Source organism: Panthera pardus, unplaced genomic scaffold (genome assembly GCF_024362965.1).
Source record: "Panthera pardus isolate Hobbes unplaced genomic scaffold, ASM2436296v1 HiC_scaffold_8, whole genome shotgun sequence".
NCBI lineage: Eukaryota > Metazoa > Chordata > Mammalia > Carnivora > Felidae > Panthera > Panthera pardus.
The window spans coordinates 79143074-79163852 of record NW_026527013.1 but is presented as its reverse complement, the minus strand read 5'-3'; the positions used below and the strand labels follow the sequence as shown (position 1 = coordinate 79163852).

Here is a 20779-nt window from a genome sequence, read left to right as displayed (position 1 = left end):
TAAACAAGCAAGCAACAAAATTCAATCACAACTATAGTATAATAGTATTTCTGTGTCTATAAAAGCAAACAAAATTATCAAATAAAGAGGCCTTCAGGATAGTGTGGCTCAGTATAAGCTGCCAACGCCCAGCCTAGAACAGCTTGCCCTTGGCCCTCCCCCAGGCGTGACCGTGACTGCACAGCGAACCCAGCAGGGGGCACAGGACGAGTCCCACCCCCAACAGAGCTTGCCCCCCAGGAGGCTTTCACTTGGCCTTCAATCCCATCCCTCTTATCACCACCCAGAGAACCAGCAACAGCACCCATTCAGCTTGACCAGCTGACCCACCTTCCCAGATGCCGCTTGGTTCCGTCAGCCCAAGTGACCCACATCACCAGCATCACTGATGTGCTCTGATTTCCCCCCACTCCCCCCACTGCCCACTGGAAGCATCAGCAAGTCTCCACAACCTCTACCCCAGATGTAAGAGGACTGCTTGCCCTAACCCAACTGAGGACCGGACTTGTTCAGCAGGCCCGGGAACAGAGGCCCTTGTTTCTCCCAAGTCCCCATCTGCAGGGCCTGGTGGGGGCAGGGCTGCCATTGTCACCACAGTCTCTTTCCCACTCTTCAGGTGGAGAGCCTCCAACTCCCTACAATCCTTTCAACTAAGGCCTTTTCCCATCTCAACATTGTCAACAGCCTTTCTTCCATCTACATAATTTTTTAAATGAAATATTTTTCAGATAGCCCATAGACAGGATGAACAATAGAACTTCTGTTCTGAAATTTTCACATTTTATTAACCTTTCTGAAAAAGATATTGGTGAACTAACTTTTCAAAAATTAAGACTAAAGAATAACAATGAACCTTGTAAAGATAAGGCCAAATGCTGTCTGGATAAAACCGTATCTATACTCAGAACAGTAAAGCCTTAAATTTGTTAATCTGCAGAACAAGTTAACACTTTCTTTTGTTTTTAAATTAATTTTATTTATTTATTTTTGAGAGAGAGAGAGAGAGAGAGAGAGAGAGAATGAATATGAATGAATGAATCCCAAGCAGGCTCCATGGGGTTCCATCTCAGGACCCTGAGATGGTGACCTGAGCCAAAATCAAGAGTCTGATGTTTAACCAACTCAGTCTACCCAGGCACCCCAACACTTTCTTTAACTGGAACACTAACACCTCCTTCCATCCTATCCCTAACTTTGAGTAAAACCTCACCATCCTACATGGCTCACACTGCAAAACCCACCAGCAGAGTTTCTACCAGTGGGCAGGAGGGGGCGGGGGGGGGGGGGGGGGGCGGTGGTTCACCCAGTGACTGGCTTCCTAAAGGATCAGAAATTCCTGGAGTTGAAAGAGACCTCCTCAGAGGCCACCTGATCAAGTCTATCACTTCTCACGTTTGCAAAAGGCTCATTTTCCCTTACCCTTCATCATGGCCATAAGCCCTTGATGGCAACGGTCTCCCTGTCTCAACTCCTAAGTCAAACACAACACCTTTGATACCCTTGACAGAGCAAGCATTCAACAAAAGTTGCTAATACAAAATTCACAGGTAATTCTCAGTTGTCGTTCTTCCCAGTGTGTGCTGCCTGACAAGGAGCACACCCTCCCACAACCAGCACGGCCCTTGGGAGTAAGACCTGGGTCAGTCCCAGCCCTAATTCACTCTGTAAACTGTGGAAAGACTTAGCTGAAAACATGTTGGTCCTCAACATTCACATCTTTAAAATTAGCATCTACATACAAAATGTCTAAAAACACACACAACCTCCTGGAGGCTGAGAGGTAGAAGGCCTCCTCACTTCCTAGTTCACATCAAGTATGTGGAGAAGTTCAGGGCTACCGTCTTCTCTCAAGGTCTCTTCTGGACCCTAAATTTCATGAGTTTTCTTTGTTTGAATTAGATAACCCCTATCTTCCCCTCAATCTCAGCTTTTCTTCTTCTGTCTTGATACTCTAAACATTGTTATTTGCCTATAGTTAGGTACTGTATGAGATTTGGTACTATCATATTCCGTAATCTTTTCAATTTAATTAAATCACTATCAATGCTTCTTTTGATAATTATCTTCTTTTTTTTTTAACAATTAGGGTTTTTTTTAACTATTTATTTTGAGAGATAGAGCACTTATGCAGGGGAGGAGGAGGAGGAGGAGGAGGAAGAGGAGGGGGAGGAGGAAGAGGAGGGGGAGGAGGAGAGAGAGAAAAGGAGGGAGGGAGGGAAGAAGGGAGGGAGGGAATCCCAAGCGGGCTCCACGCTGTCAGCACAGAGCCCGATGTGGGGCCAGAATTCACAAACTATGAGATCATGACCTGAGCCGAAAACAAGAGTTGGATGCTGAACCGACTGAGCCACCCAGGCGCCCCTAAGTGTGACTTTTATAAATCATAACTAAGACAAACTAATGTTTTGATACAACACTAAAATGTAATGATTTTCTGGCATGATTTATGGAAATAAAGAAACAGGCACAGGAGGGATGTACTGTAATTTTTTCATATGCAACAACTATTTCCAAGGCCAAAATACAATCTGTTGAGGTAAATGCATGTGCAGGCTTCATGTTGATATACAATGAAAAATGACCTCATGGAGAAAAAAATTAACATTTAATTTTGTATGACATTAAATCCACAAGTGAAATATAGGGGAATAAAAGGAGAAACCTCTTAATTTTCATACTATTAAAAATTAAAGAAAATATGACCTGATTCCATCATGACAGCATTAAGTACTGAAACAATCCTCAATTAGAGTCAGAAAACTGGGATTTAAATTTTTTCTCTTCAAGTATCTCTGATTCCTAATTTAAAAGTAAGTTTCATCTTCCCGAAGTCTTTTTCTTCATCTACAAGATGCTATCCAAGTAGTAACTTAATTCATCCAATTAAACGATTACACAGAAAAATCAGAACACAAGAAAATTTGTTGGTTCGGGGAGAGGGGTGAGTCAGGGTGGCCAATAAATAATGAGAAGTTGGGTGGAAAATGTTCCAAACATTTTCACTAAGTGATAAAAAGCAGCTAGAAACCTATTCTTTGTTTTGGATCTTTCATCAACAGCTAAAGAAAGCAACATTTTGAGAAAACTAGTAGAGCTAATGATAAAAGGGTTTCATAGTAACCTGAAAACATAAAATTTACAATGGAAAACTCTGTTGCAGTCCAACCAAACTCCAAAATACTCCACATCAAAATCACAAGTGAGAACAATGCTAACTCGTCTGTTTGATCCCCAGTGCGGCTGCTGCAGGAACAGCCCACAGAGACCAAGAGTCAATCGGACCCATTGTTCAAGTCTGCTGAAGTAACAAGGAGTTAACTGTGGCTCCGAAACTGGTTTCATCATCCTGAAAACGTTCTGGCTCATAGTCTGTGAGTCAAAAACAATAAGCCAAAAACTCTAACAACCCAGCACTGCCTATCCAAGTTATTGACCAGACTTGGCACTCGGTGATTTTTTGGCCAATGCCAAAAATGGATTCTTACATCAAAGGACAAAGACTTGGGACCAGTGAACACAATCAAATCCTAAAGGTGAAACAAGACCTTGAGATACAATGGCAGCATTGTTGGAGTGAGTACACGGCATTTGGAAGCCAGATTCATTTCAGCTTGAGCCTGGTAAGTGCGTTTATAAATAAGTCTTACTCAGACCATAAAAACTGCCGAGAAGTGCCACCTTACATCCTTTTTGGAACAAGGCAGAACAGGCACATATGCATACTAAGGTCAACAGAAATGTCCTGCCCAAAGACTAGACACGGAGTTTTGCCTTAACCCTTTGTTTCCCATCAGATAACATCCTACACCTTAATTAGATGACTAATGGTAAGAAAAACTGAGAAAAAAACCAAACTATTTGATCCATCTTTTCATTTCAGTATTCATTTATTATTGTCTCCAGAGACTAATGATACACAGACAGCAACCCACTCTGGGTGCCTCAGCACTGCCCTGGCCCCAGCCTGCTATTAGTAACTGCTACACAATGCCTACAGACCCCTTCAGACAAGGGACATCTCCTTGCAAAAAAAAAAAACTAAAAGCCTCCCTAGACTAGAGATAAATCAAAAAGTATATGGTTTTAAAATCAAACTACCATATAAAGAAGATTCCTGATCTAATTGAAAAATATACACCATCACTCTAGAAACATCCAGACCATGCCAATAAATATTGCTCAAAATGCTTTATATCAAGTACCTATTTTTAAAACTTTTATTAATGTTTATTTATCTTTGAGAGAGAGAGAACGCAAGCAGGGGAGGGGCAAAGAGAGAGAGACAAAGAATCCAAAGCAGGCTCCAGGCTCTGAGCTGTCAGCACAGAGCCCAACGCGGGGCTCGAACCCACGGATGGTGAGATCATAACCTGAGCCAAAATCAGACGCTTAACTGAATGAGCCACCCAGCTCCCCTCAAGTACCTATTTTAATGGGTTTCTGTGTTCTCTGGATTCTAAAGCTCCGGATGGAGAGAATAAAGGATGTTTACTTAAAAATCCTGCTTTATCACAGCAGTATACAAAAAAGGAACGAATACTTATTCTAGAGTAATAACTTTAAAAAAACAAAAAGCTTCCACCAGATAAACTATGCTCTCTTCCTCTCTTCCAGTATTATTCTGATTGCCTTTGGTACAATTTGGGGGAGAGTCAGAGCTGCATTGCCCAAAAGGAAGCCATGTAGAGGGGGCGAAAAAACTCCGCTACCCTCCGAGGATCACCAACAAATCAAAGTGATTAAAGACAAATTAACAGGAGGAAAGAAACTCGCTTATTTACACATTTAAAGCTCATGCACACAGGAAAACTCTGTGATGAGCAACTCAAAGGATGGATGGAATGCAGGACTTAACAAACGGTGCTGGAAGGAAAAGGTTGGGAGCAGCTGTGAGAAGGGGACGAAGGTAAGTGCTGTAAGACAGGGCTGTCTGTTAGTAAGATTGGTACACAGAGAAGATTCTTCCACTCCTGGTGTGGGAAAGGGGAACACTTTTACAAATGGAAACTTATATCCTGCTTTTAGATAGAAAGTAAGAGGGCAGAGAGCTGCCTGCGGTTCAAAACAATCTTTTTGCCAAAGTGGCATGTTTTGAGGTGGCAAACTTTGTTCCCCCTTCAGCATGTTTGGGGAATACCACCAAAAAAATAAATGAATAAAAGAATTTTTTTAATATTGATATTTTACGTACTTCTTCAACTACAGGTAACAATAGGAATTCTTTAGTTTACATTTTGGTATTGCCTTTCTTCATTTTAGAGGGAGAGAAAGGCACAGTGCTTTAGGCTTTTAAAGGACTCAATCGGGCCCTGGAGGGTCATCGATCATTGTACTCACTTCATGCCTTTCAATGTATTTACCAAAAAAACCCCAAACAAACCATAGTTTCATAACATTAATGAAAGTCACAATAACTATGAATTGTTATTGCAAAGGACAGATCCCAAGAACCAAACCATAAAGTAGAAATATTTCAACTTAAGAGACCACACCACAGTCAACTTCTAGTCAACCCTTTTAAACCAGGCAAACAACATTCTTTTCAAATCCCATAAAGAGGAGAGGAGTCTTCAGCCATTAAAGTAGCAGGATGTTACTCTGCCTGAACAAAGAAAAAAAAGTCATGTAGAAAGATGTGTTGGCTAACTACCGCCCTCTCACTGGCAAGAGGCCACCTTCGGTTGGAAAAGCGTTTAACCAAAACATTCATTTACAAATGTCTTTATTGGCAACCACTTTAATGTTGTATACACCTCTAACTTAAGTAGAGAATAAATTCTAATGGAAAACAAAAGGCATAAATTTCTCAGAATTAGAATTAAAACACTACCACGGGAACATTTACATAAAAGAAAGTGATCCCAGGAAAGAGAGGAAAAGGACTCTAACACCGAAAAAAGACATGTTCGTACACAAACTTACAACCTCATTATGGAAATACAAATTCACATTTAGGGCCGGGCGTCAAATCATCATGCTGCCCAGTCCTGAAAAGGGCAAACAGTCCTTGCCTCTTATTTCACAGTTCTGCCTAGTGGAGGAAGGCACTGAGTATCAGGCAGGTGCAAGTGAACATGGCCTGAAACACAAAGGCCTCAGCTCGTAAAGAGCTTTTAGTTGAAGGGTCAGAGTTTATCATGCAAAACCAAGGCTTCCCCAACAGGGATGGGGGAGAGGGCGAGTGTCAATCAAAGTAATTCACTTTTAGTGCTATTTTAGGCGGTCTTACTACTAAAAAATTTAGAAGTACAAATGCTGTTCCATCTGCTGTGGTGAATACAAAGGGGCTTTTCTTCACGTAAGAAAGGCTTACTGTTAAAATAAGAATTCCTCCATCTTTTAAAAAGGATAAACAAATGATAAAACCAAAAGAGGACATACAGGATCAAATAATTTTCAACATGTACTAAGTAGGTGTTTTAGTCCAGAACGGAGTCTGTGAAGTTGGTGACCTAGAATTCTGTTGAAGAGCAAAGAAGACAGGCAGGTGAGAGAAGCTTCCTACCCTCTTCACCGCGCCCTGGCAGGTCGTCCATTTGGTCACTGACATATGCTGATTTCTTATTCTGTTACTTGCCAGTATTATCTAAATCTTACTTTTACAGGGGCACCTGGGTGGCTCAGTCAGTTGAGTGTCCGACTTTGGCTCAGGTCAGGATCTCGCAGTTTGTGAGTTCGAGCCCCGCGTCGGGCTCTGTGCGGACAGCTCAGAGCCTGCAGCCTGTTTCAGATTCTGTTTCTCCCTCTCTCTGCCCCTTCCCCTCTCATGCTCTGTCTCTCAAAAATGAATAAACGTTAAAAAAAATTTTTTTTAGGGGCGCCTGGGTGGCGCAGTCGGTTAAGCGTCCGACTTCAGCCAGGTCACGATCTCGTGGTCCATGAGTTCAAGCCCCGCGTCAGGCTCTGGGCTGATGGCTCGGAGCCTGGAGCCTGTTTCCGACTCTGTGTCTTCCTCTCTCTCTGCCCCTCCCCCGTTCATGCTCTGTCTCTCTCTGTCCCAAAAATAAATAAAAAACGTTGGAAAAAAAAAATTTTTTTTTAATTAAAAAAAAATTTTTTAATCTTAGTTTTACACAGAAAAACACTGCATGAGAAAAAGTACAAAAGGTATACCTCTATAGATGCACACAGTGCCTTGAAGAAGCCTTTAATAAGTAGAAGTATGATAGAATATAGAATCGAAAGGAATTTATAATCAGGATATATATTTTTTTACAGTCAAGTAGTATTTTTACAATTAGGTGGGACATACCATGATGTCTTTGAGTATGGGCTCTGGCTGACTCCCTAGTCATGCAAGACAGCTCCTAAAATTCCAATGATTTACGTCCCTGACCATCAACCACGAAAATAAGAATTTTATAAAAATATCTGTGTCATGGGACTGCAGTGAGGATGACACGGGATGCGCAGACGTACTTAGCAAAATGGGAGGCCTTCATAAATATTACGGCTTCACTACTACAGTTGTGGGCTCGTTACCCAAGTATGTCCAAAGTAAGAAGTTTGGGGTGACAGCTTTTGTGGCTCCACCCGGAGGCCTAACAGTTCATGATACTGCTTCCATAGAAAATCAGGTCTGCACCATGGAGAATAAAAAAAAAAAAAAAAAAAAAACCCACAGGAAACAAACCCTGTCCCCCTTTTGCCAACAACCTATCTTGCAGCACACTGAGATAGCACCTGAGCATTTCTTTTGCTTCCCCCCTTCTCCCATCTCACCTCCCAAGCACTGGCAGGATTATGTTTTCGGGGAGCTCTAGAAAATGCCAGGTGCATGCTGTTTTTAACGTGTAAAAATGCTCATACAGCTTACACGGAAAGTACTGCATACTAGGATTTCTCTTTAGGACAAGAAGCAGAGCAGGAGGTCACCTTAAGGAATGGTGGACACGTATGGACTTTCACTCACTTCTACGTACTTTAATTTAGTCTTCGTTCTGATGATCACCTAGAAGGCTATAAGGCAAAGTTCTTATTGTGGTTTGGAGCCAAACAGTATTGTTTTTGATATTTTCTACTATAATCTCTCTACTTTGAATAATTATACAAAATGTAATAGAAATTTCACTCCAAAGAGTTATTTGTGGATCTATCCATTAATAAAAATAGTAACAGCAACGGTAGGAGCAATATGTTCTAAGTGCTTATTAATACGTGACACTATTGTAAACATCTGACATATAATAATTTATTTACTCTTTGCAACACCACTGGGAGGTAAGTAAACACCTGCAGGGCCCCAGGGGACAGCTGAGGACACCTAAGCACACAAAGGGGAAGTGGTATATCTCATGACTGAAAGGCAGACAACAGCTCTTGCTTTTAACCAGCAGGCAGTACGTCCAGTGGCTGGTGTGGCTTCTTCTATGGTCAGGCCCGCTGCTTCATAGTGCCTGAAGCACCTGACCCCTCTATGTGGAACGTACTGGAGGACAGAAAGGAGTAATTGTGAGTTTCTGGTTACCCACCTAAAAGATTCTTTTCCCCCAGAGAGCCATGAGACTCTTTCTCCTTTCCCAATCAGCGTAATAGCCTGAAAAGAGGATACTGTGGACTACAGTATTCTCAGGATTCATTCACTCTTACCTGAAAGGAGTTTCATAATTAACCTAAGTACTTAGATGATATAACTTCCCCCCAAATAATCAGAATTTCTCCCTCCCTCATCATTTATTCTAATCGGAGCCCTCACCATCTCTGCTCCAGGTATCTCCACACTTCTCTAGCCCATGGCCCACAGTGCAGTGGGGTCAAGTTTCAAAAACAGAAAACTGATCGCATTACTGCCCTGTCTCCAGCCCTTCCAGGCTGCCCCATTTCCTAAGACTGCAGCACTTTGCTTGGGCTTGGGATCAGCCCCCTGTGAATTTATGCACCATGGCCCAAAAAAAAAAAAAAAAAAGTGAACATGAAGTTTGCATACAGCCACACCAAGAACACAATTTACGTAATGCCTTCAAATTCCAAACATAAGTAACAAAACTCAACCTTTAATTTCATAAAGGAATTAAAGATTTCTCTAGGCAAGTCCATACATATTTGCTAAAGGTAAGAGATGTTTATTTTAACCAAAAACCATACATCGACATACAAATTACACGTCAAAAACTCCAAAAAGGAATTTAGGAACTTCAGAATGATAAACTTTCAGGGTGCCTGGGTGGCTCAGTCGGTTGAGCGTCCGACTTCTGCTCAGGTCATGATCTCACGGTTCATGGATTCGAGCCCCGCATAGGGCTCACTGCTGTCAGTGCGGAGCTCACTTTGGGTCTTCTGTCTCCCTTTCTCTCTGTCCTTTCCCTGCTTGCGCTCTCTCTCAAAAATAAATAAATCTTTAAGGAAAAAAATAAAAAAGAATGATAGACTTTCCCATAACTAAACATGTCATTTGATTTGAACTTGTGTTATTAGGACAGTCACTCTGCTAATATCTTTGGAAAGTCAACTCACTAGCACTTTGTGTATGTATACACGAAAGTTTAAAGCTCTGTCCGTAACCACCCTCACATAAAGACAGAACTGCAGAAATACACCAGAAACCAAAACCTCTGCCTGCTGCCCACCTTCTCCCAAAAGACCGACAGGAGACAGACAGATCTGGTTATAAGGCATGCAATCCATCCTTCCTCTGGATTCCACCTAATCCCAAGTGTCTCAAAGGGACAGCAGGTGACATGAGTAGAGCAGGTCTCCTGTGAGATGAAGGGGATGGAAGGGGCCACAACCACAACCGGGGTTAGTGAACAGCCAAGGCAGAGGGATGCTGATGCAGGGGGCCAGATACTCTCGTATTTTCAGAACACGGAGGTAGGGATTTTTATGTGAAATATCCTAAGTTTCCAAGCACGGGGAGGTACACAAACACAGCCACAGGTATGATCCAGGCCACATCCACCAGTTTGCACTCATGATAGAAAAACCTGATTTATTAATTTAATAGCCAGGTGTTGGGCCACCTCTGCATCATACACTCTGCTAGGCATGGGGACAAACACTGAAGAAGTCTATGACCTCATCCAGGGGAGGATAAAAGTGCATAGACACAGTGCCATAAACACAGTGGTGAGCATGACAGAGCCAGGTAGAGGCCACCCAAGAGTGAGAGAAGGATCCCAAGTCAGCACAGAAAGAGTGCAAGAATTCAAGGGAATCCCTGGCCCTGCACCCACCCCCATCCCAGCGCGGGGGGCGGGGGCGGGGGGGGGGGTGCTCATCTGGGATGACTGCCGGTAGCAATGAGCCCTGAGCCGAACAGAAAGGAAAAGGCAGAGAGAGAAATCATGCAAAGTGTGCGGCTGGGGAACCCAGGCTGGAAGGTGCCCTTCTGGGTCCCAGACCCAGACAGGATGGGGGGCGGTGCACACTGGGCAGCAGGAGCACCTGAAATTCAGGGAAGAAGGACAGGTTGAACACAAGTGCCATAGCAGATAAAACCGTGAGAATGGATAATGTATCAGTGTGGATAAAGCAGCAACTCTGACAGATAAGTTCAGAATTTTAATACTCTAGTAAAATTTTCTCCTTACTAAAGCAATATATGTTAGATGTTGAAAAAAATGAAGTCATATACAAAGAAGAAAATATTGTATCACCCATAATCCTACACCAACTGCTATACATTTCCTCTCCATCTAGCAATGTTCAATGATGTTCTTCTACCCGGTCTAGTTAATTTTCCTTTGATCCTAATTTTTCTCTTTTACTTAGACTTCTTCATTTTAGCACATCTACCATGAAACCTCCTCAAACCTTAGTGAAATGAAATGGAGCATAAAAAACTAAGTTAAGTCTCTGTTTAAAAAGCCAAATCTAGGGGCGCCTGGGTGGCTCAGTCGGTTAAGCGGCAGACTTTGGCTCAGGTCATGATCTCTCGGTCCGTGAGTTCGAGCCCCGTGTCGGGCTCTGTGCTGACAGCTCAGGGCCTGAAGCCTGTTTCGGATTCTGTGTCTCCCTCTCTCTGACCCTCCCCCGTTCATGCTCTGTCTCTCTCTGTCTCAAAAATAAATAAAAAACGTAAAAAAAAAAAAAAAAAAAAGCCAAATCTACCTTTCCACAATACACATTATTTATGCCAACTACTTCAGCCTTTTCACACAGCACAGGTCAGAGAGACAGAGAGATTCTTTACTCTTTTTCATCATAGAACCCACACTCTAGGAGGGGCTTGGCTCTGCACATGGTTATGACCCTGCTTAACTGCTGTAGTGAACTAAAAGCTTAAACATTTTTCCAAAGATATAAAAATGACCACCAGGCACATGAAAATCTGTTTAACATCATTAGTTACTGGAGAATGCAAATAAAGGTCACAAGACATTCCTTCACATCCATTAGGCTGGGTCATCCAAAATATGAAAAGTGTTATAAAGAATATAGAGAAACTGGAACGCTGTGTATTGCTGGTGGGAATGTAAAATGGTTTAGTCACTCTGAAAAACAGCTTGGCAGTTCCCCAAAAAGTTACAAAGGGAACTGCCCCATGACCCAGAAACTCCACTCCTAGGTATACAGCCCAAAGAACTGAAAACAGGTACTTAAATCTGAGTGCATGAATGTTCAGAGTAGCACTATTCACAGTAGCCAAAAAGGAGAACCAAGCTTAATGTGCATCAGTGGGTGAATAAACTGTGGTATGTATGTGCAATGGAATGTTATTCAGCCATAAAAAGGAATGAAGTCTGACACACACTTCAACACGGAACCTGGAAGACATTATGCTAAGTGAAATAAGCCAGTCACAAAAAGACAAACACTGTCGGGCTCCACCTCTATCTGGTATCTGGAGTAGTCAAATTCATAAAGACCAAAGGCAGAGTGGTGGTTGCCAGGGTCTGCAGAGAGAAGGGAATGAGTGAACTTTATGGTGTGTGAATGACAGCTCAATAAAATTATTCTGAGTAAGAAGCTGCTGGTTTAGAGCTATAGCGCCATATAAAACAATGAAACCAAAGCTGTACTGGGTCAAATGATACTTTCCCATATTTCCACCTTTGTAAGTTACCTAGAGATACCAGTTTACTTCTCTCCACCCTTTTCCAGAGGAAAAACAGCAAGGGGCAAATCGGTGTGGGAGTCGCTGGCTTGCGTGTGCACCCTGGTGCTCCCTCAACTACTGAGAGGCACACACACGTTCGCTCGCTCATCTCTCCTGGGCCCTGCACCCCCCACCCCACCCATAGTGGGCACACAGCTGCCCCACCATCTCTTCAATGGCCACAGACTTACCTCACTGCTTCTACTTATCAACTTTCTGTTTTTCTCCTCCGCTGTCAAGTTTCCTCTTCGTTCTGCTGGTAACTACTACGCTGCAGCTGGGGCGAACCTGAAATTGTGCCCTAACTACAATATGTCCCAAGTACAACCTCTGCCTTTTTGATTTCCCTTGGTTATTGACAAGTTTTATGAGCTCTGGTATTAGAAGAGGGGGTTAAAAAAAAACAAAAGGGAAAAAATGCTCTGAAGGCAAGGGAGGGAGAGGAAGAAGAAACTGTTTGAAGTCACCACAAAAAAAGAATCAAAAGCCCAAAGATTAGGGGACACTCTGTTCAGCCAGCCAAGTCAGAGGAAGAGTATTCTAACTGACTAAGGAATATAAAAGGCCGGGCTATAGGGTATGAGAGTCAAGAAGCTCAAAGAGGAGCATCAAGTAACAGAAAAAGGGGAAGAAGTGAAAAAACGCCCAGGAAAAGGCAAACGCTAAGGAAGCAAGTCCTCAGGGTCACAACAATTCCTCCCAGCGCCCACATCCCACATCTAGTTACAGAGACAGAGCAGCAGAGGTGGAATAGCACCAAGGCCCAGCAGGAGTCATGAAGAAAATTCTCAAGCGAGAGAGAGACACACAAGGTATTTGAGAGGGTTTCCAATCACTAAAAATGTCATAGTCCGATGTTCCAGTTAGGACTACTTATGTTACTGTGGGTAAGTCAAAGTCTTTATATTATCACTATGATAACGCCTTACATTTATACAGTTCTTTACATTCTACAAAGTACATCTAATTTCAGCCTCACAGTTATCCCAGGCAAATGAGTGTATCCACCTTCAATGTGCAAATGGCATATCTTCTGACTTTACTAATCTCTCCGCAACATAATACTGCGTGACTCCTCCTCTGACTGATGTCAAGAGAAACATACACAGAAAGTCCATATATTATGAAGAAATAGAGGAAAAACTGGAGTTAAAAGCAGGCGAAGCAAGTGAGAAATGAACATGGAGAATATAAACAAAGAGATTATTCTCTAGAAAAGACATAGTATCTGCTATATACACAAAAGAATATGTGTAGCATATATATACAAGTTAAACCAGCACAATTAGAAAGCAAATAGTAGACCCATCACCCAATATAAGAACAATGAAGAAAAACAATGAAAGGAAGCAGAATAAGGCCAGAAGGAAAGTAAGAGTCGTGGGTTTTGTGTTCCATTTATTTATTTATTTATTTATTTATTTATTTATTTATTTATTAATTAGAAATCTTTTTTTAAAAATAATCTCTACACCTAACGTGGGGCTTCAACTTAAACCCTGAGATCAAGAGTCGCATGCTCTATGGGGCACCTGGGTGGCGCAGTCGGTTAAGCGTCCGACTTCAGCCGGGTCACGATCTCGCGGTCCGTGAGTTCGAGCCCCGCGTCAGGCTCTGGGCTGATGGCTCGGAGCCTGGAGCCTGTTTCCGATTCTGTGTCTCCCTCTCTCTGCCCCTCCCCCGTTCATGCTCTGTCTCTCTCTGTCCCAAAAATAAATAAAAAACGTTGAAAAAAAAAAAAAAAAGAGTCGCATGCTCTGAGCCAGCCAGGCACCGCTGTTTTCCTTTTAAATGGGGCAAAACAGGAAAAATGCCAGTGAAAAGAGAAAGGCTGTGGTGAACTTCAACTGTGAACTTCACTGTGAAATGTGAACTTCAACATCCACTTCGGCAAAGTTAAAGTAATTGCATAAGAACCATTACTGAGCCCTGGCCCATTCAGCCAGGTACTGTCCAATGTACTGATAATGATCTTGCGACAACTCTCTAATCTTGAAGAGTTGAAATCCTTATAGAAGTGGCATGGACCCAAGTTCCATGCCGTGAATTTCAGTGTGGATTTTAAAAGCTGAGTGACACTTCCATTAAAACGGTGACATGCCCAAATTTGTAAAAGACATATTTTTCTTTTCCAAAGGAGGTGCCACTGAGTTCCTCTCCCTGCTGCCTGTAAATTCTAACAGCCATCACCCCCAGAAAGAAAGCCAGAGGGGTTACTTCTTCAAAGATCACAAACCCCTGAGACTGAAAATGCCTTGAGATTTCTTTCTGGCAGGCTGCACTGTTGCACAGGTGGCCATTTTAGAATTATCAGAATTATTTTCAGCTGTCTGTCTCTCTCTCTCTCCCTCTGCTCCTCCCCTACTCATACTGCCCCCCCCCCAATCAAAAATAAATAAACTTAAAAGAAAAAAAAAAAAAGAGTCTCAGGGCCCCTGGGTGTCTCAGTCAGTTGAGCATCCAACTTCGGGTCAGGTCATGATCTCACAGCTCGTGAGTTCAAGCCCCGCGTTGGGCTCTGTGCTGACAGCTCAGAGCCTGGAGCCTGCTTCGGATTCTGTGTCTCCCTCTCTCTAAGACCCTTCCCCACTTGCACTTCGTCCCTCTCTCTCTCTCTCAAATAAACATAATAATAAAAAAAAATTTTAAATAAGAGTCTCTCATGATTTTTGTTTCCTTCTCTCTCCCCCCCCCATATGTTCCTGTTTTGTTTCTTAAATTCTACATATGAATGGATATGGTATTTGTCTTTCTCTGCATGACTTATCTCACTTAGCATAATACACTCTAGCTTCATTCACATCCTTGCAAATGGCAAGATTTCATTCTTTTTGATGGCTGAGTAATATTCCAGTGTGTGGGGGGTGTGTGTGTGTCCACAAGCACATGTGCACATCTTCTTTATCCATTTATCAGTCGATGGACATTTTCCATAGCTTGGCTATTGTTGATAATGCTGCTATAAACATTGGAGTGCACGTACCCCCTTAAATCTGTATTTTTGTAGCTTCTGGGTAAATACCTAATAGCACAATTGCTGGATTGGAGGGTAGTTCTATTTTTAACTTTCTGAGGAATCTCCATTCTGCTTTCCAAACTGGTTGTATCAGTTTGCATTCCCACCAACAGTGCAAGAAGGTTCTCCTTTCTCTGCATCCTCACCAAAACTTGTTGTTTCTTGTATTTGGTAACTTTAGCCATTCTGACAGGAGTGAGGTGGTACCTCGCTGTGGTTTTAATTTGTATTTCCCTGATGATGAGTGATGTTGAGCATCTTTTCATGTCTGTTAGCCATCTGAATGTCTTCTTTGGAAAACCGTCTATGCATGTGTTCTGCCCATTCCTTACCTGGATTATTTGTTTTTTGGGTACCCAATTTGATGATACTAACTAACCCTTTATCAGATGTGTCATTTGCAAATATCTTCTCCCATTCCATAGGCTGCCTTTTAGTTTTGTTGACTGTTCCCTTAGTTGTGCAGAAGCTTTGTATCTTGATGAAATCCCAATAATTCCTTTTTGCTTTTGTTTCCCTTGCTTCTGACAACGTATCTAGTAAGAAGCTGCTACTGTCAAGGTCAAAGAGGTTGTTGCCTGTATTCTCCTCGAGGATTTTGATGTTTATCCATCTCACATTTAAGTCTTCCATCAGTTTTGGATTTATTTTTGTGAATGGTGTAAGAAAGTGGTCCAGTTTCATTCTTCTGCATGTTGCTGTCCGATCTTCCCAACATCATCTGTGAAGAGACTGTCCTTTTTCCACTGGATATTCTTTCCTGTTTTGTCACAAATGAGTTGACCATATAGTTGTGGGTCCATTTCTGCGTTTTCTATTCTGTTCTGTTGATCTATGTGGCTGTTTCTGTGCCACTACCATACTGTTTTGATGACTACAGCTTTGTGGTATAGCTTGAAGTCCAGAATTGTGATGCCTCCAGCTTTGCTTTGCTTTTCCAGGATTGCTCTGGCTACTCAGGGTCTTTTGTGATTTATACAAATTGTAAGATTGTTTGTTCTAGCTCTGTGAAAAATGCTGGCAGTATTTTGATAGGGATTGTATTAAATGTGTAGACACTTTGAGTATTAGATATTTTAACAATGTTTGTTCTTCCAAAGCCATTAGTGTGGAATGTTTTTCCATTTCTTTGTGCCTTCCTCAATTTTTTTCATAAGCTTTCTATAGGTTTTAGTGTACAGATTTTTTACCTTTTCAGTTAGGTTTATTCCCAGGTGTCTTATGGTTTTTGGTGCAACTGTAAATGGGATCCTTTTCTGGTGCTTTATTATTTCCTTTTCTGGTGCTTTATTATTGGTGTATAGAAATGCAACAAATTTCTGTACACTGATTTTATATACTGCAATTTTGCTGAATTCAGGTATTCTAGCAATTTTTTGGTGGAGCCTTTTGGATTTTCTACATAGGGTATATCATGTTGTCTGCAAATAGTGAAGATCTGACTTCTTCCTTGCCAATATGGATGCCTTTTTTTTTTTTTTTAATGTCTATTCATTTATTATGAGAGAGAGGGAGACAGAATTCCAAGACAGAGAATTCCTGTGCTGTCTGCACAGAGCCCAACTCAGGGCTTGATCCCACAAACCAAGAGTTTACATCCTGAGCTAAAACCAAGAGTCAGATGCTTAACCAACTGAGCCACCCAGGCATGTCCTGATAGATGCATTTTCTTTCTTTTTGTTGTATGATTGCTGAGGCTCAGACTTCCAGTACTACGTTAAATAGTAATAGTGAGAGCAGACATCCTTGTTTTGTTCCTGACCATAGAGGAAAAGCTCTCAAATTTTCCCCACTGGGGATAATATTAGCTGTGGGTCTTTCGTATATGGCCTTTATGATGTGGAGGTATGTTCCATCCATCCCTACTTTCTTGAGGATTTTTATCCAGAATGAATGCTGCATTTTTTTTTTTAAGTTTATTTCTTTTGTGAGAGAAAGTGAGGCAGAGAGAGACTCCCAAGCAGGCTCCAGGCCCCAAGCTGTCAGCACAGAACCCGACACGGGGCTCAAACCCATGAACTATAAGATCATGACCTGAGCCGAAGTCAGACACTTAACCAACTGAGTCAACCCAGGTGCCCATTTTTTATTATTTTAGAGAGAGAAAGAGCACAAGCAGGGGAGAGAGGGAGAGGGGGAGAGGGAAAGGGAGGGAGGGAAGGAGGGAAGGAGGGAGGGAGGGAGGGAGGGAGGGAGGGAGGGAGGGAGAGAGAGAGAGAGTGAGTGAGTGAGTGTGTCTTATGCAGGCTTCACATATGGCTCAGAGCTAGACACAGGGCTCAATCCCACAACTCTGGGATCATGACCTGAGTCATTATCAAGAGTTTGAGTCTCAGCCAACTGAGCCACCCAGGCTCCCCTCTTTTCTTTTATTAATGTGGTATATTATGTTAATTGATTTGCAAATACTCAACCACCCCTGCAGCCCAGGAATAAATTCCATGATCATGGTGAATAATTATTTTAATGTACTGTTGGATGTTATTTGCTAATATCTTGTTGAGAATTTTTGCCTCCATTTAACTCTTATTTTTTACTTTTTAAATTTTTTTAAATTGAGAGCAAATCAAGTTTCCCTTTATTTTTTTGAAGTTTGAGAGAGAGCGTGCGCACAAGCAAGTGGGGCAGGGGCAGAGAAAGAGAGAAGCCCAGGCAGGCAGAGCTCAATGTGGGGCTCGAACTCAGGAACCTCGAGATCATGACCTAAGTTGAAGTCAGATGCTTATTAACCAACTGAGCCACCCAAGCGCCCCAAACTCTTATTTTTTAAAAAGAGAAAAAACATCCAAATAGAAAAGCTGGCAAAGTAAAAAAAACAAAAAAAACAAAAAAAACTAGAAATTTACAAATGAAACACTAGAAACACCTAATAAATATAAAGAGTTGAAAGCTTAATTTATACTCAACTGCAAATTAAAATAATGACTTATCCATTTGTTTTAGCTGCACTGTTGAGAACTCACAAGAGTTTAATTACATGACTGTAAAAGCATAAATTGGCAAAAACCTTCCAAACATCAGTTAGGAAATATGCATCAAAACATATATATGTTTTTTAAGTTTATTTATTGGGCGGGGCAAGAAAGAAAGAGAGCGAGGGATGGAGGGACAGAAAGGGGGAGAGAGAATCCCAAGCAGGCTCCACACTGTCAGCACAGAGCAGATGCAGGGCTCAATCTCACAAATGTGAGATAGTGACCTGAGCCAAAATAAACAGTTTCCTACTTAACTGACTGAACCACCCAAGTGCCCCCAAAATATATTTTTAAGATCTACTAATTTGAAATCTATAAGCTCATGTTCCAGAAATTTTATGCTCATTAAATGTTCCTTACAGCATTAAATACAACAGAAAAAAGAAAAACCCTGCAAACATCATAAATGTCCAACAATGGGAAACATTAAATAAACTGTTCAATTTAATAAAATTTCATTAAATAATCATTCTCATAAAGAACTTTCAGGGAAAAAGGAACATGCTTTAGAATGTATTATTAACCTTAAGATTCCTAATGAAATGGTATGGTACATATATCAATTTTCCAATAAATATTTAAGAAGGCTACAAAGATCGGCACCAAAATCTGATCAATCCATAATTAGTGAAGCTAAGTGTTCTTTCCCTTTTGCTCTTTTCTGAAGGCAAAAATTTTGGCAATGAACACATATGACTTTTCGTATCTGGAAAAATAACACACCACATACACACACCATTTGCTAAACTGACTGAAGAATTTCAGTAACACTAACTCTACAAAAAACCCTGGGCAACTCATGTGAGCTAGTAAGCTCTCTGTGCCTGCTTCTTCAGAGATAAACTCACAAGCTGAACTAGATGAGTGGCTTTCAAACCGTGAAATCATGCATGTAAAGTGCTTTAGTATCTGGCCCAGAATGAACACTTGATACATGTTAATGTTGTTTATTACTATTAACCAAAGGCTCCCAGCAGTGGCAAACAGAACCTGCCAAGAAGCATAAGGATTCCAGACCCACGACTCTCCTTTCAACCATTTGGCTTTTATGCTTTAAATACTGGACTCCTGGGAGCGCCTGAGTGGCTGAGTCAGTTGGGCATTCGACTTAGGCTCAGGTCATGATCTCATGGTCTGTGGGTTCGGGCCCCGCGTAGGGCTCTGTGCTGACAGCTCGGAACCTGGAGCCTGCTTCTCTCTCTGCCTCTCTCTCTGTCCCTTCCCTGCTCGTGCTCTGTCTCTTGCTCAAAAATAAACAAACATTAAAAAGAACTTTAAAAAATAAATAAATACTGGACTCCTGGACACGATTTGAAATAAAGAAAAAGTTCCACCATTTTAAAGTTCTAAAACCACTTAAGTAGATAATCTGTAAAGTCCCTTGGAGTATTATTATTCATTCTAAATCTTACATACACATCTGTATTCTCATCCCTTTGGCAAATCTGGAAATATTCTTGGTGAAGAAAATTCCAGCTTAAATATATTTGGCATGATTCTAATATACTGCAAAATAACTTTTTGCTAATTCTGAGGGTCTACGATAGTATTCCTCCTAATGCATATTCATATTAAAGATATCAGTTACTAAAAATTTTCTGAAATTGCTTCTTAGTTGATACCATGAAACTCCCAGCATTCTTACACAACACAAAATGGTGTATTAACGAAAAAGGTATCTTTCAGGTAATCTTAAAAGTGCGCCTCTTGACTTGAAGAGAAGAATCCTTTAAGCAGTGGAAACTACCTCTCAAATGACTGGAAAGGACTGGAAAGCAGCATTAACTTCTGTAGTCTGCCCGCTACTCCATGAAGACATACTCAAAGACTAGCTAAAGCACGGTACTCTATGCACTTGGACGACACTCCCTCCGTGTTAAGTCAGTGCTTCACAGCAAACTGGTACAAATAATTCTAAAAATCAGAGAAAGAAAAACCACCAGATTAACTACATTCCCTTCTAGCTTGACAATATTTTATTCCTTGACCTTATTCCAATTTTACAAATGAGATCAAAGATCAAGTAAATATCAGTGGTTTCCATAAGCATCTTTCTAATCAGGATTCCTAGGATTCTAAATGAAAAAGGTTAATGACAAGATAAGGAGAAAATGGCTGTAACGACACAGGCGGTTCAAGGATAGGGCACCAGTCCTTCGAATGAGACTCTCCTAAATCCAGGATCCGTTACATCTACCTACAGGCACGTGTGGACGTGTCGTCTTTGATTTCACCCCATTTTAGCTCCAGCCCACGAGCCCCCGTTTACTACTTCTGTGACCTTAGTTAAGTTAGGCAAGGTATGCTGCCTCTCAGGGTGTTTACCTCATCTGCAAGTTCAATACCTAGTCTACTGGGCAGTTCAGAGGCTTACATAAGAATGACAAACAGGAAAATGAGAAATATTATTGACATCACCTGCCCTCCATTATACCTGAAAATTAGACTCTGGTTTGATTCTGTATTTTTCTTGACGGGAGGAAGAGCTGCCACAGTAATTCATAGTACAGGTGCAAATCCCCCAACAACCCTCAAAAGTAGTTCACAAATCCCAAGAAGTCCACACGATCCAAGCTATTTCCATAATGGTAACAAGATGCCATCTGCCCTTTTCCCTGTGCTGACATGTACTGACACATGAATCAACGGTAACAGGGCAAGCACCTCACATTCACCGGCTCCAAACTGCACCCGTCAGCAATCACTGCACTCTTCACTTAACTTGCACTTAAGATCATGTCCATCTCATTT

General features: G+C 41.6%; 1 protein-coding gene across 14 annotated transcripts in view; it reads right to left on the bottom strand.

The window, feature by feature from the left end:
• SRPK2 (SRSF protein kinase 2) overlaps positions 1 to 20779 on the bottom strand; it is a 253782-nt gene that overhangs the window by 175416 nt on the left and 57587 nt on the right. The gene's annotated exons all lie outside the window — the stretch shown is intronic.